Source organism: Ambystoma mexicanum, chromosome 4q, assembly GCF_040938575.1.
Source record: "Ambystoma mexicanum isolate Mex_15411 chromosome 4q, UKY_AmexF1_1, whole genome shotgun sequence".
In the NCBI taxonomy this organism is placed as follows: Eukaryota; Metazoa; Chordata; class Amphibia; order Caudata; family Ambystomatidae; genus Ambystoma; species Ambystoma mexicanum.
The window spans coordinates 526,701,495-526,724,706 of record NC_090928.1 but is presented as its reverse complement, the minus strand read 5'-3'; the positions used below and the strand labels follow the sequence as shown (position 1 = coordinate 526,724,706).

The following is a 23,212-nucleotide window of genomic DNA, read 5'->3' as shown; positions in this document are numbered from 1 at the left end:
GCAGTGCAGGGATAGGGAAGAAAACTATAGGCATCCAAAAGAGCCCGGCTAGCTCAGTCGGTAGAGCATGAGACTCTTAATCTCAGGGTGGTGGGTTCAAGCCCCACGTTGGGCGAAAACAACTAAAATTTTCGTGCTTTTTGACCAAAAAAATAGAAATTGAAAGTCTCTTTACAATATTTGCAATATTTTCATTGTTAACATGCAATATATGAATGCATGTCTGGATGATGTGTAATGGGGCAATACCACACCTTAATGTATTCACTGTAAAAGAAAAAGTATGTATCATCTTACTATAAAATAAAGTGGAGAAAACACAAATAAGACTTTTTTCCACACAGGTTTAATCGGCTATTTCCTGATATTCTTCAATGCGTTCCGATATTGACTGGTAATTGTGTTTGATACTTTCTTAGACTATTTCTGCCTCTGGCTGATGTGTATTTTCTTTCCAAACTCCACCAGAGCCTATGATTACACAGCATCCTATCTGTGGAAAACGGCAGTGCAGGGATAGGGAAGAAAACTATAGGCATCCAAAGGAGCCCGGCTAGCTCAGTCGGTAGAGCATGAGACTCTTAATCTCAGGGTCGTGGGTTCGAGCCCCACGTTGGGCGAAAACAACTAAAATTGTAGTGCTTTTTGACCAAAACAATACATCCTATCTGTGGAAAACGGCAGTGCAGGGATAGGGAAGAAAACTATAGGCATCCAAAAGAGCCCGGCTAGCTCAGTCGGTAGAGCATGAGACTCTTAATCTCAGGGTCGTGGGTTCGAGCCCCACGTTGGGCGAAAACAACTAAAATTGTAGTGCTTTTTGACCAAAAAAATACATCCTATCTGTGGAAAGCGGCAGTGCAGGGATAGGGAAGAAAACGTTGGGTGAAAACAACTAACATTTTCGTGCTTTTTGACCAAAAAAATAGAAATTGAAAGTCTCTTTACAATATTTGCAATATTTTCATTGTTAACATGCAATATATGAATACATGTCTGGATGATGTGTAATGGGGCAATACCACACCTTAATGTATTCGCTGTAAAAGAAAAAGTATGTATCATCTTACTATAAAATAAAGTGGAGAAAACACAAATAAGACTTTTTTCCACACAGGTTTAATCGGCTATTTCCTGATATTCTTCAATGCGTTCTGATATTGACTGGTAATTGTGTTTGATACTTTCTTAGACTATTTCTGCCTCTGGCTGATGTGTATTTTCTTTCCAAACTCCACCAGAGCCTATGATTACACAGCATCCTATCTGTGGAAAGCGGCAGTGCAGGGATAGGGAAGAAAACTATAGGCATCCAAAAGAGCCCGGCTAGCTCAGTCGGTAGAGCATGAGACTCTTAATCTCAGGGTCGTGGGTTCGAGCCCCACGTTGGGCGAAAACAACTAAAATTTTAGTGCTTTTTGACCAAAAAAATAGAAATTGAAAGTCTCTTTGCAATATTTTCATTGTTAACATGCAATATATGAATGCATGTCTGGATGATGTGTAATGGGGCAATACCATACCTTAATGTATTCACTGTAAAAGAAAAAGTATGCATCATCTTACTATAAAATAAAGTGGAGAAAACACAAATAAGACTTTTTTCCACACAGGTTTAATCGGCTATTTCCTGATATTCTTCAATGCGTTCTGATATTGACTGGTAATTGTGTTTGATACTTTCTTAGACTATTTCTGCCTCTGGCTGATGTGTATTTTCTTTCCAAACTCCACCAGAGCCTATGATTACACAGCATCCTATCTGTGGAAAGCGGCAGTGCAGGGATAGGGAAGAAAACTATAGGCATCCAAAGGAGCCCGGCTAGCTCAGTCGGTAGAGCATGAGACTCTTAATCTCAGGGTCGTGGGTGCGAAACCCACGTTGGGCGAAAACAACTAAAATTTTAGTGCTTTTTGACCAAAAAAATAGAAATTGAAAGTCTCTTTACAATATTTGCAATATTTTGATTGTTAACATGCAATATATGAATGCATGTCTGGATGATGTGTAATGGGGCAATACCACACCTTAATGTATTCACTGTAAAAGAAAAAGTATGTATCATCTTACTATAAAAGAAAGTGGAGAAAACTCAAATAAGACTTTTTTCCACACAGGTTTAATCGGCTATTTCCTGATATTCTTCAATGCGTTCTGATATTGACTGGTAATTGTGTTTGATACTTTCTTAGACTATTTCTGCCTCTGGCTGATGTGTATTTTCTTTCAAAACTCCACCAGAGCCTATGATTACACAGCATCCTATCTGTGGAAAACGGCAGTGCAGGGATAGGGAAGAAAACTATAGGCATTCAAAGGAGCCCGGCTAGCTCAGTCGGTAGAGCATGAGACTCTTAATCTCAGGGTCGTGGGTGCGAGCCCCACGTTGGGCGAAAACAACTAAAATTTTAATGCTTTTTGACCAAAAAAATAGAAATTGAAAGTCTCTTTACAATATTTGCAATATTTTGATTGTTAACATGCAATATATGAATGCATGTCTGGATGATGTGTAATGGGGCAATACCACACCTTAATGTATTCACTGTAAAAGAAAAAGTATGTATCATCTTACTATAAAATAAAGTGGAGAAAACACAAATAAGACTTTTTTCCACACAGGTTTAATCAGCTATTTCCTGATATTCTTCAATGCGTTCTGATATTGACTGGTAATTGTGTTTGATACTTTCTTAGACTATTTCTGCCTCTGGCTGATGTGTATTTTCTTTCCAAACTCCACCAGAGCCTATGATTACACAGCATCCTATCTGTGGAAAACGGCAGTGCAGGGATAGGGAAGAAAACTATAGGCATCCAAAGAAGCCCGGCTAGCTCAGTCGGTAGAGCATGAGACTCTTAATCTCAGGGTCGTGGGTGCGAGCCCCACGTTGGGCGAAAACAACTAAAATTTTAATGCTTTTTGACCAAAAAAATAGAAATTGAAAGTCTCTTTACAATATTTGCAATATTTTGATTGTTAACTTGCAATATATGAATGCATGTCTGGATGATGTGTAATGGGGCAATACCACACCTTAATGTATTCACTGTAAAAGAAAAAGTATGTATCATCTTACTATAAAATAAAGTGGAGAAAACACAAATAAGACTTTTTTCCACACAGGTTTAATCAGCTATTTCCTGATATTCTTCAATGCGTTCAGATATTGACTGGTAATTGTGTTTGATACTTTCTTAGACTATTTCTGCCTCTGGCTGATGTGTATTTTCTTTCCAAACTCCACCAGAGCCTATGATTACACAGCATCCTATCTGTGGAAAGCGGCAGTGCAGGGATAGGGAAGAAAACTATAGGCATCCAAAGGAGCCCGGCTAGCTCAGTCGGTAGAGCATGAGACTCTTAATCTCAGGGTCGTGGGTTCGAGCCCCACGTTGGGCGAAAACAACTAAAATTGTACTGCTTTTTGACCAAAAAAATACATCCTATCTGTGGAAAACGGCAGTGCAGGGATAGGGAAGAAAACTATAGGCATCCAAAGGAGCCCGGCTAGCTTAGTCGGTAGAGCATGAGACTCTTAATCTGGGCGAAAACAACTAAAATTATAGTGCTTTTTGACCAAAAAAATACATCCTATCTGTGGAAAACGGCAGTGCAGGGATAGGGAAGAAAACTATAAGCATCCAAAGGAGCCCGGCTAGCTCAGTCGGTAGAGCATGAGACTCTTAATCTCAGGGTCGTGGGTTCGAGCCCCACGTTGGGCGAAAACAACTAAAATTGTAGTGCTTTTTGACCAAAAAAATACATCCTATCTGTGGAAAGCGGCAGTGCAGGGATAGGGAAGAAAAGGTTGGGCGAAAACAACTAAAATTTTCGTGCTTTTTGACCAAAAAAATAGAAATTGAAAGTCTCTTTACAATATTTGCAATATTTTCATTGTTAACATGCAATATATGAATGCATGTCTGGATGATGTGTAATGGGGCAATACCACACCTTAATGTATTCACTGTAAAAGAAAAAGTATTTATCATCTTACTATAAAATAAAGTGGAGAAAACACAAATAAGACTTTTTTCCACACAGGTTTAATCGGCTATTTCCTGATATTCTTCAATGCGTTCAGATATTGACTGGTAATTGTGTTTGATACTTTCTTAGACTATTTCTGCCTCTGGCTGATGTGTATTTTCTTTCCAAACTCCACCAGAGCCTATGATTACACAGCATCCTATCTGTGGAAAGCGGCAGTGCAGGGATAGGGAAGAAAACTATAGGCATCCAAAGGAGCCCGGCTAGCTCAGTCAGTAGAGCATGAGACTCTTAATCTCAGAGTCGTGGGTGCGAAACCCACGTTGGGCGAAAACAACTAAAATTTTAGTGCTTTTTGACCAAAAAAATAGAAATTGAAAGTCTCTTTACAATATTTGCAATATTTTGATTGTTAACATGCAATATATGAATGCATGTCTGGATGATGTGTAATGGGGCAATACCACACCTTAATGTATTCACTGTAAAAGAAAAAGTATGTATCATCTTACTATAAAATAAAGTGGAGAAAACTCAAATAAGACTTTTTTCCACACAGGTTTAATCGGCTATTTCCTGATATTCTTCAATGCGTTCTGATATTGACTGGTAATTGTGTTTGATACTTTCTTAGACTATTTCTGCCTCTGGCTGATGTGTATTTTCTTTCCAAACTCCACCAGAGCCTATGATTACACAGCATCCTATCTGTGGAAAACGGCAGTGCAGGGATAGGGAAGAAAACTATAGGCATCCAAAGAAGCCCGGCTAGCTCAGTCGGTAGAGCATGAGACTCTTAATCTCGGGGTCGTGGGTGCGAGCCCCACGTTGGGCGAAAACAACTAAAATTTTAATGCTTTTTGACCAAAAAAATAGAAATTGAAAGTCTCTTTACAATATTTGCAATATTTTGATTGTTAACTTGCAATATATGAATGCATGTCTGGATGATGTGTAATGGGGCAATACCACACCTTAATGTATTCACTGTAAAAGAAAAAGTATGTATCATCTTACTATAAAATAAAGTGGAGAAAACACAAATAAGACTTTTTTCCACACAGGTTTAATCAGCTATTTCCTGATATTCTTCAATGCGTTCTGATATTGACTGGTAATTGTGTTTGATACTTTCTTAGACTATTTCTGCCTCTGGCTGATGTGTATTTTCTTTCCAAACTCCACCAGAGCCTATGATTACACAGCATCCTATCTGTGGAAAACGGCAGTGCAGGGATAGGGAAGAAAACTATAGGTATCCAAAGGAGCCCAGCTAGCTCAGTCGGTAGAGCATGAGAATCTTAATCTCAGGGTCGTGGGTGCGAGCCCCACGTTGGGCGAAAACAACTAAAATTTTAATGCTTTTTGACCAAAAAAATAGAAATTGAAATTCTCTTTACAATATTTGCAATATTTTGATTGTTAACATGCAATATATGAATGCATGTCTGGATGATGTGTAATGGGGCAATACCACACCTTAATGTATTCACTGTAAAAGAAAAAGTATGTATCATCTTACTATAAAATAAAGTGGAGAAAGCACAAATAAGACTTTTTTCCACACAGGTTTAATCAGCTACTTCCTGATATTCTTCAATGCGTTCTGATATTGACTGGTAATTGTGTTTGATACTTTCTTAGACTATTTCTGCCTCTGGCTGATGTGTATTTTCTTTCCAAACTCCACCAGAGCCTATGATTACACAGCATCCTATCTGTGGAAAATGGCAGTGCAGGGATAGGGAAGAAAACTATAGGTATCCAAAGGAGCCCGGCTAGCTCAGTCGGTAGAGCATGAGACTCTTAATCTCAGGGTTGTGGGTTCGAGCCCCACGTTGGGCGAAAACAACTAAAATTGTAGGACTTTTTGACCAAAAAAATGCATCCTATCTGTGGAAAACGGCAGTGCAGGGATAGGGAAGAAAACTATAGGCATCCAAAGGAGCCCGGCTAGCTCAGTCGGTAGAGCATGAGACTCTTAATCTCAGGGTTGTGGGTTCGAGCCCCACGTTGGGCGAAAACAACTAAAATTGTAGGACTTTTTGACCAAAAAAATACATCCTATCTGTGGAAAACGGCAGTGCAGGGATAGGGAAGAAAACTATAGGTATCCAAAGGAGCCCGGCTAGCTCAGTCGGTAGAGCATGAGACTCTTAATCTCAGGGTTGTGGGTTCGAGCCCCACGTTGGGCAAAAACAACTAAAATTGTAGGACTTTTTGACCAAAAAAATACATCCTATCTGTGGAAAACGGCAGGGATAGGGAAGAAAACTATAGGCATCCAAAGGAGCCCGGCTAGCTCAGTCGGTAGAGCATGAGACTCTTAATCTCAGGGTCGTGGGTGCGAGCCCCACGTTGGGCGAAAACAACTAAAATTTTAGTGCTTTTTGACCAAAAAAATAGAAATTGAAAGTCTCTTTACAATATTTGCAATATTTTCATTGTTAACATACAATATATGAATGCATTTCTGGATGATGTGTAATGGGGCAATACCACACCTTAATGTATTCACTGTAAAAGAAAAAGTATGTATCATCTTACTATAAAATAAAGTGGAGAAAACACAAATAAGACTTTTTTCCACACATGTTTAATCGGCTATTTCCTGATATTCTTCAATGCGTTCTGATATTGACTGGTAATTGTGTTTGATACTTTCTTAGACTATTTCTGCCTCTGGCTGATGTGTATTTTCTTTCCAAACTCCACCAGAGCCTATGATTACACAGCATCCTATCTGTGGAAAGCGGCAGTGCAGGGATAGGGAAGAAAACTATAGGCATCCAAAGGAGCCCGGCTAGCTCAGTCGGTAGAGCATGAGACTCTTAATCTCAGGGTCGTGGGTTCGAGCCCCACGTTGGGCGAAAACAACTAACATTTTAGTGCTTTTTGACCAACAAAAATAGAAATTGAAAGTCTCTTTACAATATTTGCAATATTTTCATTGTTAACATGCAATATATGAATGCATGTCTGGATGATGTGTAATGGGGCAATACCACACCTTAATGTATTCACAGTAAAAGAAAAAGTATGTATCATCTTACTATAAAATAAAGTGGAGAAAACACAAATAAGACTTGTTTCCACACAGGTTTAATCGGCTATTTCCTGATATTCTTCAATGCGTTCTGATATTGACTGGAAATTGTGTTTGATACTTTCTTAGACTATTTCTGCCTCTGGCTGATGTGTATTTTCTTTCCAAACTCCACTAGAGCCTATGATTACACAGCATCCAATCTGTGGAAAACGGCAGTGCAGGGATAGGGAAGAAAACTATAGGCGTCCAAAGGAGCCCGGCTAGCTCAGTCGGTAGAGCATGAGACTCTTAATCTCAGGGTCGTGGGTTCGAGCCCCACGTTGGGCGAAAACAACTAAAATTTTAGTGCTTTTTGACCAAAAAAATAGAAATTGAAAGTCTCTTTACAATATTTGCAATATTTTCATTGTTAACATACAATATATGAATGCATTTCTGGATGATGTGTAATGGGGCAATACCACACCTTAATGTATTCACTGTAAAAGAAAAAGTATGTATCATCTTACTATAAAATAAAGTGGAGAAAACACAAATAAGACTTTTTTCCACACAGGTTTAATCGGCTATTTCCTGATATTCTTCAATGCGTTCTGATATTGACTGGTAATTGTGTTTGATACTTTCTTAGACTATTTCTGCCTCTGGCTGATGTGTATTTTCTTTCAAAACTCCACCAGAGCCTATGATTACACAGCATCCTATCTGTGGAAAACGGCAGTGCAGGGATAGGGAAGAAAACTATAGGCATTCAAAGGAGCCCGGCTAGCTCAGTCGGTAGAGCATGAGACTCTTAATCTCAGGGTCGTGGGTGCGAGCCCCACGTTGGGCGAAAACAACTAAAATTTTAATGCTTTTTGACCAAAAAAATAGAAATTGAAAGTCTCTTTACAATATTTGCAATATTTTCATTGTTAACATACAATATATGAATGCATTTCTGGATGATGTGTAATGGGGCAATACCACACCTTAATGTATTCACTGTAAAAGAAAAAGTATGTATCATCTTACTATAAAATAAAGTGGAGAAAACACAAATAAGACTTTTTTCCACACATGTTTAATCGGCTATTTCCTGATATTCTTCAATGCGTTCTGATATTGACTGGTAATTGTGTTTGATACTTTCTTAGACTATTTCTGCCTCTGGCTGATGTGTATTTTCTTTCCAAACTCCACCAGAGCCTATGATTACACAGCATCCTATCTGTGGAAAACGGCAGTGCAGGGATAGGGAAGAAAACTATAGGTATCCAAAGGAGCCCGGCTAGCTCAGTCGGTAGAGCATGGGAATCTTAATCTCAGGGTCGTGGGTGCGAGCCCCACGTTGGGCGAAAACAACTAAAATTGTAATGCTTTTTGACCAAAAAAATAGAAATTGAAATTCTCTTTACAATATTTGCAATATTTTGATTGTTAACATGCAATATATGAATGCATGTCTGGATGATATGTAATGGGGCAATACCACACCTTAATGTATTCACTGTAAAAGAAAAAGTATGTATCATCTTACTATAAAATAAAGTGGAGAAAACACAAATAAGACTTTTTTCCACACAGGTTTAATCAGCTATTTCCTGATATTCCTCAATGCGTTCTGATATTGACTGGTAATTGTGTTTGATACTTTCTTAGACTATTTCTGCCTCTGGCTGATGTGTATTTTCTTTCCAAACTCCACCAGAGCCTATGATTACACAGCATCCTATCTGTGGAAAACGGCAGTGCAGGGATAGGGAAGAAAACTATAGGTATCCAAAGGAGCCCGGCTAGCTCAGTCGGTAGAGCATGAGACTCTTAATCTCAGGGTTGTGGGTTCGAGCCCCACGTTGGGCAAAAACAACTAAAATTGTAGGACTTTTTGACCAAAAAAATACATCCTATCTGTGGAAAACGGCAGTGCAGGGATAGGGAAGAAAACTATAGGCATCCAAAGGAGCCCGGCTAGCTCAGTCGGTAGAGCATGAGACTCTTAATCTCAGGGTCGTGGGTGTGAGCCCCACGTTGGGCGAAAACAACTAAAATTTTAGTGCTTTTTGACCAAAAAAATAGAAATTGAAAGTCTCTTTACAATATTTGCAATATTTTCATTGTTAACATACAATATATGAATGCATTTCTGGATGATGTGTAATGGGGCAATACCACACCTTAATGTATTCACTGTAAAAGAAAAAGTATGTATCATCTTACTATAAAATAAAGTGGAGAAAACACAAATAAGACTTTTTTCCACACATGTTTAATCGGCTATTTCCTGATATTCTTCAATGCGTTCTGATATTGACTGGTAATTGTGTTTGATACTTTCTTAGACTATTTCTGCCTCTGGCTGATGTGTATTTTCTTTCCAAACTCCACCAGAGCCTATGATTACACAGCATCCTATCTGTGGAAAGCGGCAGTGCAGGGATAGGGAAGAAAACTATAGGCATCCAAAGGAGCCCGGCTAGCTCAGTCGGTAGAGCATGAGACTCTTAATCTCAGGGTCGTGGGTTCGAGCCCCACGTTGGGCGAAAACAACTAAAATTTTAGTGCTTTTTGACCAAAAAAATAGAAATTGAAAGTCTCTTTACAATATTTGCAATATTTTCATTGTTAACATGCAATATATGAATGCATGTCTGGATGATGTGTAATGGGGCAATACCACACCTTAATGTATTCACTGTAAAAGAAAAAGTATGTATCATCTTACTATAAAATAAAGTGGAGAAAACACAAATAAGACTTTTTTCCACACATTTTTAATCGGCTATTTCCTGATATTCTTCAATGCGTTCTGATATTGACTGGTAATTGTGTTTGATACTTTCTTAGACTATTTCTGCCTCTGGCTGATGTGTATTTTCTTTCCAAACTCCACCAGAGCCTATGATTACACAGCATCCTATCTGTGGAAAGCGGCAGTGCAGGGATAGGGAAGAAAACTATAGGCATCCAAAGGAGCCCGGCTAGCTCAGTCGGTAGAGCATGAGACTCTTAATCTCAGGGTCGTGGGTTCGAGCCCCACGTTGGGCGAAAACAACTAAAATTTTAGTGCTTTTTGACCAAAAAAATAGAAATTGAAAGTCTCTTTACAATATTTGCAATATTTTCATTGTTAACATGCAATATATGAATGCATGTCTGGATGATGTGTAATGGGGCAATACCACACCTTAATGTATTCACTGTAAAAGAAAAAGTACGTATCATCTTACTATAAAATAAAGTGGAGAAAACACAAATAAGACTTTTTTCCACACAGGTTTAATCAGCTATTTCCTGATATTCTTCAATGCGTTCTGATATTGACTGGTAATTGTGTTTGATACTTTCTTAGACTATTTCTGCCTCTGGCTGATGTGTATTTTCTTTCCAAACTCCACCAGAGCCTATGATTACACAGCATCCTATCTGTGGAAAACGGCAGTGCAGGGATAGGGAAGAAAACTATAGGTATCCAAAGGAGCCCGGCTTGAGCATGAGACTCTTAATCTCAGGGTTGTGGGTTCGAGCCCCACATTGGGCGAAAACAACTAAAATTGTAGTGCTTTTTGACCAAAAAAATACATCCTATCTGTGGAAAGCGGCAGAGCAGGAATAGGGAAGAAAACTATAGGCATCCAAAGGAGCCCGGCTAGCTCAGTCGGTAGAGCATGAGACTCTTAATCTCAGGGTCGTGGGTGCGAACCCCACGTTGGGCGAAAACAACTAAAATTTTAGTGCTTTTTGACCAAAAAAATAGAAATTGAAAGTCTCTTTACAATATTTGCAATATTTTCATTGTTAACATACAATATATGAATGCATTTCTGGATGATGTGTAATGGGGCAATACCACACCTTAATGTATTCACTGTAAAAGAAAAAGTATGTATCATCTTACTATAAAATAAAGTGGAGAAAACACAAATAAGACTTTTTTCCACACATGTTTAATCGGCTATTTCCTGATATTCTTCAATGCGTTCTGATATTGACTGGTAATTGTGTTTGATACTTTCTTAGACTATTTCTGCCTCTGGCTGATGTGTATTTTCTTTCCAAACTCCACCAGAGCCTATGATTACACAGCATCCTATCTGTGGAAAGCGGCAGTGCAGGGATAGGGAAGAAAACTATAGGCATCCAAAGGAGCCCGGCTAGCTCAGTCGGTAGAGCATGAGACTCTTAATCTCAGGGTCGTGGGTTCGAGCCCCACGTTGGGCGAAAACAACTAAAATTTTAGTGCTTTTTGACCAAAAAAATAGAAATTGAAAGTCTCTTTACAATATTTGCAATATTTTCATTGTTAACATGCAATATATGAATGCATGTCTGGATGATGTGTAATGGGGCAATACCACACCTTAATGTATTCACTGTAAAAGAAAAAGTATGTATCATCTTACTATAAAATAAAGTGGAGAAAACACAAATAAGACTTTTTTCCACACAGGTTTAATCAGCTATTTCCTGATATTCTGCAATGCGTTCTGATATTGACTGGTAATTGTGTTTGATACTTTCTTAGACTATTTCTGCCTCTGGCTGATGTGTATTTTCTTTCCAAACTCCACCAGAGCCTATGATTACACAGCATCCTATCTGTGGAAAACGGCAGTGCAGGGATAGGGAAGAAAACTATAGGTATCCAAAGGAGCCCGGCTTGAGCATGAGACTCTTAATCTCAGGGTTGTGGGTTCGAGCCCCACGTTGGGCGAAAACAACTAAAATTGTAGGACTTTTTGACCAAAAAAATACATCCTATCTGTGGAAAACGGCAGTGCAGGGATAGGGAAGAAAACTATAGGCATCCAAAGGAGCCCGGCTAGCTCAGTCGGTAGAGCATGAGACTCTTAATCTCAGGGTCGTGGGTGCGAGCCCCACGTTGGGCAAAAACAACTAAAATTTTAGTGCTTTTTGACCAAAAAATAGAAATTGAAAGTCTCTTTACAATATTTGCAATATTTTCATTGTTAACATGCAATATATGAATGCATGTCTGGATGATGTGTAATGGGGCAATACCACACCTTAATGTATTCACTGTAAAAGAAAAAGTATGTATCATCTTACTATAAAATAAAGTGGAGAAAACACAAATAAGACTTTTTTCCACACATGTTTAATCGGCTATTTCCTGATATTCTTCAATGCGTTCTGATATTGACTGGTAATTGTGTTTGATACTTTCTTAGACTATTTCTGCCTCTGGCTGATGTGTATTTTCTTTCCAAACTCCACCAGAGCCTATGATTACACAGCATCCTATCTGTGGAAAGCGGCAGTGCAGGGATAGGGAAGAAAACTATAGGCATCCAAAAGAGCCCGGCTAGCTCAGTCGGTAGAGCATGAGACTCTTAATCTCAGGGTCGTGGGTTCAAGCCCCACGTTGGGCGAAAACAACTAAAATTTTCGTGCTTTTTGACCAAAAAATAGAAATTGAAAGTCTCTTTACAATATTTGCAATATTTTCATTGTTAACATGCAATATATGAATGCATGTCTGGATGATGTGTAATGGGGCAATACCACACCTTAATGTATTCACTGTAAAAGAAAAAGTATGTATCATCTTACTATAAAATAAAGTGGAGAAAACACAAATAAGACTTTTTTCCACACAGGTTTAATCGGCTATTTCCTGATATTCTTCAATGCGTTCGGATATTGACTGGTAATTGTGTTTGATACTTTCTTAGACTATTTCTGCCTCTGGCTGATGTGTATTTTCTTTCCAAACTCCACCAGAGCCTATGATTACACAGCATCCTATCTGTGGAAAACGGCAGTGCAGGGATAGGGAAGAAAACTATAGGCATCCAAAGGAGCCCGGCTAGCTCAGTCGGTAGAGCATGAGACTCTTAATCTCAGGGGCGTGGGTTCGCGCCCCATGTTGGGCGAAAACAACTAAAATTTTAGTGCTTTTTGACCAAAAAAATAGAAATTGAAAGTCTCTTTACAATATTTGCAATATTTTCATTGTTAACATGCAATATATGAATGCATGTCTGGATGATGTGTAATGGGGCAATACCACACCTTAATGTATTCACTGTAAAAGAAAAAGTATGTATCATCTTACTATAAAATAAAGTGGAGAAAACACAAATAAGACTTTTTTCCACACAGGTTTAATCGGCTATTTCCTGATATTCTTCAATGCGTTCTGATATTGACTGGTAATTGTGTTTGATACTTTCTTAGACTATTTCCTCCTCTGGCTGATGTGTATTTTCTTTCCAAACTCCACCAGAGCCTATGATTACACAGCATCCTATCCGTGGAAAGCGGCAGTGCAGGGATAGGGAAGAAAACTATAGGCATCCATAGGAGCCCGGCTAGCTCAGTCGGTAGAGCATGAGACTCTTAATCTCAGGGTCGTGGGTTCGAGCCCCACGTTGGGCGAAAACAACTAAAATTTTAGTGCTTTTTGACCAAAATAATAGAAATTGAAAGTCTCTTTGCAATATTTTCATTGTTAACATGCAATGTATGAATGCATGTCTGGATGATGTGTAATGGGGCAATACCATACCTTAATGTATTCACTGTAAAAGAAAAAGTATGCATCATCTTACTATAAAATAAAGTGGAGAAAACACAAATAAGACTTTTTTCCACACAGGTTTAATCGGCTATTTCCTGATATTCTTCAATGCGTTCTGATATTGACTGGTAATTGTGTTTGATACTTTCTTAGACTATTTCTGCCTCTGGCTGATGTGTATTTTCTTTCCAAACTCCACCAGAGCCTATGATTACACAGCATCCTATCTGTGGAAAGCGGCAGTGCAGGGATAGGGAAGAAAACTATAGGCATCCAATGGAGCCCGGCTAGCTCAGTCGGTAGAGCATGAGACTCTTAATCTCAGGGTCGTGGGTGCGAGCCCCACGTTGGGCAAAAACAACTAAAATTTTAGTGCTTTTTGACCAAAAAATAGAAATTGAAAGTCTCTTTACAATATTTGCAATATTTTCATTGTTAACATGCAATATATGAATGCATGTCTGGATGATGTGTAATGGGGCAATACCACACCTTAATGTATTCACTGTAAAAGAAAAAGTATGTATCATCTTACTATAAAATAAAGTGGAGAAAACACAAATAAGACTTTTTTCCACACATGTTTAATCGGCTATTTCCTGATATTCTTCAATGCGTTCTGATATTGACTGGTAATTGTGTTTGATACTTTCTTAGACTATTTCTGCCTCTGGCTGATGTGTATTTTCTTTCCAAACTCCACCAGAGCCTATGATTACACAGCATCCTATCTGTGGAAAGCGGCAGTGCAGGGATAGGGAAGAAAACTATAGGCATCCAAAAGAGCCCGGCTAGCTCAGTCGGTAGAGCATGAGACTCTTAATCTCAGGGTCGTGGGTTCAAGCCCCACGTTGGGCGAAAACAACTAAAATGTTCATGCTTTTTGACCAAAAAAATAGAAATTGAAAGTCTCTTTACAATATTTGCAATATTTTCATTGTTAACATGCAATATATGAATGCATGTCTGGATGATGTGTAATGGGGCAATACCACACCTTAATGTATTCACTGTAAAAGAAAAAGTATGTATCATCTTACTATAAAAGAAAGTGGAGAAAACTCAAATAAGACTTTTTTCCACACAGGTTTAATCGGCTATTTCCTGATATTCTTCAATGCGTTCTGATATTGACTGGTAATTGTGTTTGATACTTTCTTAGACTATTTCTGCCTCTGGCTGATGTGTATTTTCTTTCAAAACTCCACCAGAGCCTATGATTACACAGCATCCTATCTGTGGAAAACGGCAGTGCAGGGATAGGGAAGAAAACTATAGGCATTCAAAGGAGCCCGGCTAGCTCAGTCGGTAGAGCATGAGACTCTTAATCTCAGGGTCGTGGGTGCGAGCCCCACGTTGGGCGAAAACAACTAAAATTTTAATGCTTTTTGACCAAAAAAATAGAAATTGAAAGTCTCTTTACAATATTTGCAATATTTTCATTGTTAACATGCAATATATGAATGCATGTCTGGATGATGTGTAATGGGGCAATACCACACCTTAATGTATTCACTGTAAAAGAAAAAGTACGTATCATCTTACTATAAAATAAAGTGGAGAAAACACAAATAAGACTTTTTTCCACACAGGTTTAATCAGCTATTTCCTGATATTCTTCAATGCGTTCTGATATTGACTGGTAATTGTGTTTGATACTTTCTTAGACTATTTCTGCCTCTGGCTGATGTGTATTTTCTTTCCAAACTCCACCAGAGCCTATGATTACACAGCATCCTATCTGTGGAAAACGGCAGTGCAGGGATAGGGAAGAAAACTATAGGTATCCAAAGGAGCCCGGCTTGAGCATGAGACTCTTAATCTCAGGGTCGTGGGTTCGAGCCCCACATTGGTCGAAAACAACTAAAATTGTAGTGCTTTTTGACCAAAAAAATACATCCTATCTGTGGAAAGCGGCAGTGCAGGAATAGGGAAGAAAACTATAGGCATCCAAAGGAGCCCGGCTAGCTCAGTCGGTAGAGCATGAGACTCTTAATCTCAGGGTCGTGTGTGCGAACCCCACGTTGGGCGAAAACAACTAAAATTTTAGTGCTTTTTGACCAAAAAAATAGAAATTGAAAGTCTCTTTACAATATTTGCAATATTTTCATTGTTAACATACAATATATGAATGCATTTCTGGATGATGTGTAATGGGGCAATACCACACCTTAATGTATTCACTGTAAAAGAAAAAGTATGTATCATCTTACTATAAAATAAAGTGGAGAAAACACAAATAAGACTTTTTTCCACACATGTTTAATCGGCTATTTCCTGATATTCTTCAATGCGTTCTGATATTGACTGGTAATTGTGTTTGATACTTTCTTAGACTATTTCTGCCTCTGGCTGATGTGTATTTTCTTTCCAAACTCCACCAGAGCCTATGATTACACTGCATCCTATCTGTGGAAAGCGGCAGTGCAGGGATAGGGAAGAAAACTATAGGCATCCAAAGGAGCCCGGCTAGCTCAGTCGGTAGAGCATGAGACTCTTAATCTCAGGGTTGTGGGTTCGAGCCCCACGTTGGGCGAAAACAACAAAAATTTTAGTGCTTTTTGACCAAAAAAATAGAAATTGAAAGTCTCTTTACAATATTTGCAATATTTTCATTGTTAACATGCAATATATGAATGCATGTCTGGATGATGTGTAATGGGGCAATACCACACCTTAATGTATTCACTGTAAAAGAAAAAGTATGTATCATCTTACTATAAAATAAAGTGGAGAAAACACAAATAAGACTTTTTTCCACACAGGTTTAATCAGCTATTTCCTGATATTCTTCAATGCGTTCTGATATTGACTGGTAATTGTGTTTGATACTTTCTTAGACTATTTCTGCCTCTGGCTGATGTGTATTTTCTTTCCAAACTCCACCAGAGCCTATGATTACACAGCATCCTATCTGTGGAAAACGGCAGTGCAGGGATAGGGAAGAAAACCATAGGTATCCAAAGGAGCCCGGCTTGAGCATGAGACTCTTAATCTCAGGGTTGTGGGTTCGAGCCCCACGTTGGGCGAAAACAACTAAAATTGTAGGACTTTTTGACCAAAAAAATACATCCTATCTGTGGAAAACGGCAGTGCAGGGATAGGGAAGAAAACTATAGGCATCCAAAGGAGCCCGGCTAGCTCAGTCGGTAGAGCATGAGACTCTTAATCTCAGGGTCGTGGGTGCGAGCCCCACGTTGGGCAAAAACAACTAAAATTTTAGTGCTTTTTGACCAAAAAATAGAAATTGAAAGTCTCTTTACAATATTTGCAATATTTTCATTGTTAACATGCAATATATGAATGCATGTCTGGATGATGTGTAATGGGGCAATACCACACCTTAATGTATTCACTGTAAAAGAAAAAGTATGTATCATCTTACTATAAAATAAAGTGGAGAAAACACAAATAAGACTTTTTTCCACACATGTTTAATCGGCTATTTCCTGATATTCTTCAATGCGTTCTGATATTGACTGGTAATTGTGTTTGATACTTTCTTAGACTATTTCTGCCTCTGGCTGATGTGGATTTTCTTTCCAAACTCCACCAGAGCCTATGATTACACAGCATCCTATCTGTGGAAAGCGGCAGTGCAGGGATAGGGAAGAAAACTATAGGCATCCAAAAGAGCCCGGCTAGCTCAGTCGGTAGAGCATGAGACTCTTAATCTCAGGGTCGTGGGTTCAAGCCCCACGTTGGGCGAAAACAACTAAAATTTTCGTGCTTTTTGACCAAAAAATAGAAATTGAAAGTCTCTTTACAATATTTGCAATATTTTCATTGTTAACATGCAATATATGAATGCATGTCTGGATGATGTGTAATGGGGCAATACCACACCTTAATGTATTCACTGTAAAAGAAAAAGTATGTATCATCTTACTATAAAATAAAGTGGAGAAAACACAAATAAGACTTTTTTCCACACAGGTTTAATCGGCTATTTCCTGATATTCTTCAATGCGTTCGGATATTGACTGGTAATTGTGTTTGATACTTTCTTAGACTATTTCTGCCTCTGGCTGATGTGTATTTTCTTTCCAAACTCCACCAGAGCCTATGATTACACAGCATCCTATCTGTGGAAAACGGCAGTGCAGGGATAGGGAAGAAAACTATAGGCATCCAAAGGAGCCCGGCTAGCTCAGTCGGTAGAGCATGAGACTCTTAATCTCAGGGGCGTGGGTTCGCGCCCCACGTTGGGCGAAAACAACTAAAATTTTAGTGCTTTTTGACCAAAAAAATAGAAATTGAAAGTCTCTTTACAATATTTGCAATATTTTCATTGTTAACATGCAATATATGAATGCATGTCTGGATGATGTGTAATGGGGCAATACCACACCTTAATGTATTCACTGTAAAAGAAAAAGTATGTATCATCTTACTATAAAATAAAGTGGAGAAAACACAAATAAGACTTTTTTCCACACAGGTTTAATCGGCTATTTCCTGATATTCTTCAATGCGTTCTGATATTGACTGGTAATTGTGTTTGATACTTTCTTAGACTATTTCTGCCTCTGGCTGATGTGTATTTTCTTTCCAAACTCCACCAGAGCCTATGATTACACAGCATCCTATCTGTGGAAAGCGGCAGTGCAGGGATAGGGAAGAAAACTATAGGCATCCAAAGGAGCCCGGCTAGCTCAGTCGGTAGAGCATGAGACTCTTAATCTCAGGGTCGTGGGTGCGAGCCCCACGTTGGGCAAAAACAACTAAAATTTTAGTGCTTTTTGACCAAAAAATAGAAATTGAAAGTCTCTTTACAATATTTGCAATATTTTCATTGTTAACATGCAATATATGAATGCATGTCTGGATGATGTGTAATGGGGCAATACCACACCTTAATGTATTCACTGTAAAAGAAAAAGTATGTATCATCTTACTATAAAATAAAGTGGAGAAAACACAAATAAGACTTTTTTCCACACATGTTTAATCGGCTATTTCCTGATATTCTTCAATGCGTTCTGATATTGACTGGTAATTGTGTTTGATACTTTCTTAGACTATTTCTGCCTCTGGCTGATGTGTATTTTCTTTCCAAACTCCACCAGAGCCTATGATTACACAGCATCCTATCTGTGGAAAGCGGCAGTGCAGGGATAGGGAAGAAAACTATAGGCATCCAAAAGAGCCCGGCTAGCTCAGTCGGTAGAGCATGAGACTCTTAATCTCAGGGTCGTGGGTTCAAGCCCCACGTTGGGCGAAAACAACTAAAATTTTTGTGCTTTTTGACCAAAAAAATAGAAATTGAAAGTCTCTTTACAATATTTGCAATATTTTCATTGTTAACATGCAATATATGAATGCATGTCTGGATGATGTGTAATGGGGCAATACCACACCTTAATGTATTCACTGTAAAAGAAAAAGTATGTATCATCTTACTATAAAATAAAGTGGAGAAAACACAAATAAGACTTTTTTCCACACAGGTTTAATCGGCTATTTCCTGATATTCTTCAATGCGTTCGGATATTGACTGGTAATTGTGTTTGATACTTTCTTAGACTATTTCTGCCTCTGGCTGATGTGTATTTTCTTTCCAAACTCCACCAGAGCCTATGATTACACAGCATCCTATCTGTGGAAAACGGCAGTGCAGGGATAGGGAAGAAAACTATAGGTATCCAAAGGAGCCCGGCTTGAGCATGAGACTCTTAATCTCAGGGTTGTGGGTTCGAGCCCCACGTTGGGCGAAAACAACTAAAATTGTAGGACTTTTTGACCAAAAAAATACATCCTATCTGTGGAAAACGGCAGTGCAGGGATAGGGAAGAAAACTATAGGCATCCAAAGGAGCCCGGCTAGCTCAGTCGGTAGAGCATGAGACTCTTAATCTCAGGGTCGTGGGTGCGAGCCCCACGTTGGGCAAAAACAACTAAAATTTTAGTGCTTTTTGACCAAAAAATAGAAATTGAAAGTCTCTTTACAATATTTGCAATATTTTCATTGTTAACATGCAATATATGAATGCATGTCTGGATGATGTGTAATGGGGCAATACCACACCTTAATGTATTCACTGTAAAAGAAAAAGTATGTATCATCTTACTATAAAATAAAGTGGAGAAAACACAAATAAGACTTTTTTCCACACATGTTTAATCGGCTATTTCCTGATATTCTTCAATGCGTTCTGATATTGACTGGTAATTGTGTTTGATACTTTCTTAGACTATTTCTGCCTCTGGCTGATGTGTATTTTCTTTCCAAACTCCACCAGAGCCTATGATTACACAGCATCCTATCTGTGGAAAGCGGCAGTGCAGGGATAGGGAAGAAAACTATAGGCATCCAAAAGAGCCCGGCTAGCTCAGTCGGTAGAGCATGAGACTCTTAATCTCAGGGTCGTGGGTTCAAGCCCCACGTTGGGCGAAAACAACTAAAATTTTCGTGCTTTTTGACCAAAAAATAGAAATTGAAAGTCTCTTTACAATATTTGCAATATTTTCATTGTTAACATGCAATATATGAATGCATGTCTGGATGATGTGTAATGGGGCAATACCACACCTTAATGTATTCACTGTAAAAGAAAAAGTATGTATCATCTTACTATAAAATAAAGTGGAGAAAACACAAATAAGACTTTTTTCCACACAGGTTTAATCGGCTATTTCCTGATATTCTTCAATGCGTTCGGATATTGACTGGTAATTGTGTTTGATACTTTCTTAGACTATTTCTGCCTCTGGCTGATGTGTATTTTCTTTCCAAACTCCACCAGAGCCTATGATTACACAGCATCCTATCTGTGGAAAACGGCAGTGCAGGGATAGGGAAGAAAACTATAGGCATCCAAAGGAGCCCGGCTAGCTCAGTCGGTAGAGCATGAGACTCTTAATCTCAGGGGCGTGGGTTCGCGCCCCACGTTGGGCGAAAACAACTAAAATTTTAGTGCTTTTTGACCAAAAAAATAGAAATTGAAAGTCTCTTTACAATATTTGCAATATTTTCATTGTTAACATGCAATATATGAATGCATGTCTGGATGATGTGTAATGGGGCAATACCACACCTTAATGTATTCACTGTAAAAGAAAAAGTATGTATCATCTTACTATAAAATAAAGTGGAGAAAACACAAATAAGACTTTTTTCCACACAGGTTTAATCGGCTATTTCCTGATATTCTTCAATGCGTTCTGATATTGACTGGTAATTGTGTTTGATACTTTCTTAGACTATTTCCTCCTCTGGCTGATGTGTATTTTCTTTCCAAACTCCACCAGAGCCTATGATTACACAGCATCCTATCCGTGGAAAGCGGCAGTGCAGGGATAGGGAAGAAAACTATAGGCATCCATAGGAGCCCGGCTAGCTCAGTCGGTAGAGCATGAGACTCTTAATCTCAGGGTCGTGGGTTCGAGCCCCACGTTGGGCGAAAACAACTAAAATTTTAGTGCTTTTTGACCAAAATAATAGAAATTGAAAGTCTCTTTGCAATATTTTCATTGTTAACATGCAATATATGAATGCATGTCTGGATGATGTGTAATGGGGCAATACCATACCTTAATGTATTCACTGTAAAAGAAAAAGTATGCATCATCTTACTATAAAATAAAGTGGAGAAAACACAAATAAGACTTTTTTCCACACAGGTTTAATCGGCTATTTCCTGATATTCTTCAATGCGTTCTGATATTGACTGGTAATTGTGTTTGATACTTTCTTAGACTATTTCTGCCTCTGGCTGATGTGTATTTTCTTTCCAAACTCCACCAGAGCCTATGATTACACAGCATCCTATCTGTGGAAAGCGGCAGTGCAGGGATAGGGAAGAAAACTATAGGCATCCAAAGGAGCCCGGCTAGCTCAGTCGGTAGAGCATGAGACTCTTAATCTCAGGGTCGTGGGTGCGAGCCCCACGTTGGGCAAAAACAACTAAAATTTTAGTGCTTTTTGACCAAAAAATAGAAATTGAAAGTCTCTTTACAATATTTGCAATATTTTCATTGTTAACATGCAATATATGAATGCATGTCTGGATGATGTGTAATGGGGCAATACCACACCTTAATGTATTCACTGTAAAAGAAAAAGTATGTATCATCTTACTATAAAATAAAGTGGAGAAAACACAAATAAGACTTTTTTCCACACATGTTTAATCGGCTATTTCCTGATATTCTTCAATGCGTTCTGATATTGACTGGTAATTGTGTTTGATACTTTCTTAGACTATTTCTGCCTCTGGCTGATGTGTATTTTCTTTCCAAACTCCACCAGAGCCTATGATTACACAGCATCCTATCTGTGGAAAGCGGCAGTGCAGGGATAGGGAAGAAAACTATAGGCATCCAAAAGAGCCCGGCTAGCTCAGTCGGTAGAGCATGAGACTCTTAATCTCAGGGTCGTGGGTTCAAGCCCCACGTTGGGCGAAAACAACTAAAATTTTCGTGCTTTTTGACCAAAAAAATAGAAATTGAAAGTCTCTTTACAATATTTGCAATATTTTCATTGTTAACATGCAATATATGAATGCATGTCTGGATGATGTGTAATGGGGCAATACCACACCTTAATGTATTCACTGTAAAAGAAAAAGTATGTATCATCTTACTATAAAATAAAGTGGAGAAAACACAAATAAGACTTTTTTCCACACAGGTTTAATCGGCTATTTCCTGATATTCTTCAATGCGTTCGGATATTGACTGGTAATTGTGTTTGATACTTTCTTAGACTATTTCTGCCTCTGGCTGATGTGTATTTTCTTTCCAAACTCCACCAGAGCCTATGATTACACAGCATCCTATCTGTGGAAAACGGCAGTGCAGGGATAGGGAAGAAAACTATAGGCATCCAAAGGATCCCGGCTAGCTCAGTCGGTAGAGCATGAGACTCTTAATCTCAGGGGTGTGGGTTCGCGCCCCACGTTGGGCGAAAACAACTAAAATTTTAGTGCTTTTTGACCAAAAAAATAGAAATTGAAAGTCTCTTTACAATATTTGCAATATTTTCATTGTTAACATGCAATATATGAATGCATGTCTGGATGATGTGTAATGGGGCAATACCACACCTTAATGTATTCACTGTAAAAGAAAAAGTATGTATCATCTTACTATAAAATAAAGTGGAGAAAACACAAATAAGACTTTTTTCCACACAGGTTTAATCGGCTATTTCCTGATATTCTTCAATGCGTTCTGATATTGACTGGTAATTGTGTTTGATACTTTCTTAGACTATTTCCTCCTCTGGCTGATGTGTATTTTCTTTCCAAACTCCACCAGAGCCTATGATTACACAGCATCCTATCCGTGGAAAGCGGCAGTGCAGGGATAGGGAAGAAAACCAAAGGGATCCAAAGGAGCCCGGCTAGCTCAGTCGGTAGAGCATGAGACTCTTAATCTCAGGGTCGTGGGTGCGAGCCCCACGTTGGGCGAAAACAACTAAAATTTTAGTGCTTTTTGACCAAAAAAATAGAAATTGAAAGTCTCTTTACAATATTTGCAATATTTTCATTGTTAACATACAATATATGAATGCATTTCTGGATGATGTGTAATGGGGCAATACCACACCTTAATGTATTCACTGTAAAAGAAAAAGTATGTATCATCTTACTATAAAATAAAGTGGAGAAAACACAAATAAGACTTTTTTCCACACATGTTT

General features: G+C 38.5%; 12 non-coding genes across 12 annotated transcripts; all 12 read left to right on the top strand.

Moving 5' to 3' along the window:
- The first annotated feature begins 547 nt into the window (after positions 1-547).
- TRNAK-CUU (transfer RNA lysine (anticodon CUU)) lies at positions 548-620 on the top strand. The gene has a single exon. It is a non-coding gene; the product is annotated as a tRNA-Lys (tRNA).
- A 102-nt stretch (positions 621-722) lies between these two features.
- On the top strand, positions 723-795 carry TRNAK-CUU (transfer RNA lysine (anticodon CUU)). The gene has a single exon. It is a non-coding gene; the product is annotated as a tRNA-Lys (tRNA).
- Positions 796-1,320: 525 nt separating this feature from the next.
- Positions 1,321-1,393, top strand: TRNAK-CUU (transfer RNA lysine (anticodon CUU)). Its single transcript has one exon. It is a non-coding gene; the product is annotated as a tRNA-Lys (tRNA).
- A 1,938-nt stretch (positions 1,394-3,331) lies between these two features.
- Positions 3,332-3,404, top strand: TRNAK-CUU (transfer RNA lysine (anticodon CUU)). The gene has a single exon. It is a non-coding gene; the product is annotated as a tRNA-Lys (tRNA).
- A 250-nt stretch (positions 3,405-3,654) lies between these two features.
- On the top strand, positions 3,655-3,727 carry TRNAK-CUU (transfer RNA lysine (anticodon CUU)). Its single transcript has one exon. It is a non-coding gene; the product is annotated as a tRNA-Lys (tRNA).
- Positions 3,728-6,792: 3,065 nt separating this feature from the next.
- TRNAK-CUU (transfer RNA lysine (anticodon CUU)) lies at positions 6,793-6,865 on the top strand. The gene has a single exon. It is a non-coding gene; the product is annotated as a tRNA-Lys (tRNA).
- Positions 6,866-7,298: 433 nt separating this feature from the next.
- TRNAK-CUU (transfer RNA lysine (anticodon CUU)) lies at positions 7,299-7,371 on the top strand. The gene has a single exon. It is a non-coding gene; the product is annotated as a tRNA-Lys (tRNA).
- A 2,122-nt stretch (positions 7,372-9,493) lies between these two features.
- Positions 9,494-9,566, top strand: TRNAK-CUU (transfer RNA lysine (anticodon CUU)). Its single transcript has one exon. It is a non-coding gene; the product is annotated as a tRNA-Lys (tRNA).
- A 432-nt stretch (positions 9,567-9,998) lies between these two features.
- Positions 9,999-10,071, top strand: TRNAK-CUU (transfer RNA lysine (anticodon CUU)). Its single transcript has one exon. It is a non-coding gene; the product is annotated as a tRNA-Lys (tRNA).
- A 1,100-nt stretch (positions 10,072-11,171) lies between these two features.
- TRNAK-CUU (transfer RNA lysine (anticodon CUU)) lies at positions 11,172-11,244 on the top strand. Its single transcript has one exon. It is a non-coding gene; the product is annotated as a tRNA-Lys (tRNA).
- Positions 11,245-13,352: 2,108 nt separating this feature from the next.
- TRNAK-CUU (transfer RNA lysine (anticodon CUU)) lies at positions 13,353-13,425 on the top strand. Its single transcript has one exon. It is a non-coding gene; the product is annotated as a tRNA-Lys (tRNA).
- A 7,471-nt stretch (positions 13,426-20,896) lies between these two features.
- Positions 20,897-20,969, top strand: TRNAK-CUU (transfer RNA lysine (anticodon CUU)). Its single transcript has one exon. It is a non-coding gene; the product is annotated as a tRNA-Lys (tRNA).
- Positions 20,970-23,212: the final 2,243 nt, after the last annotated feature.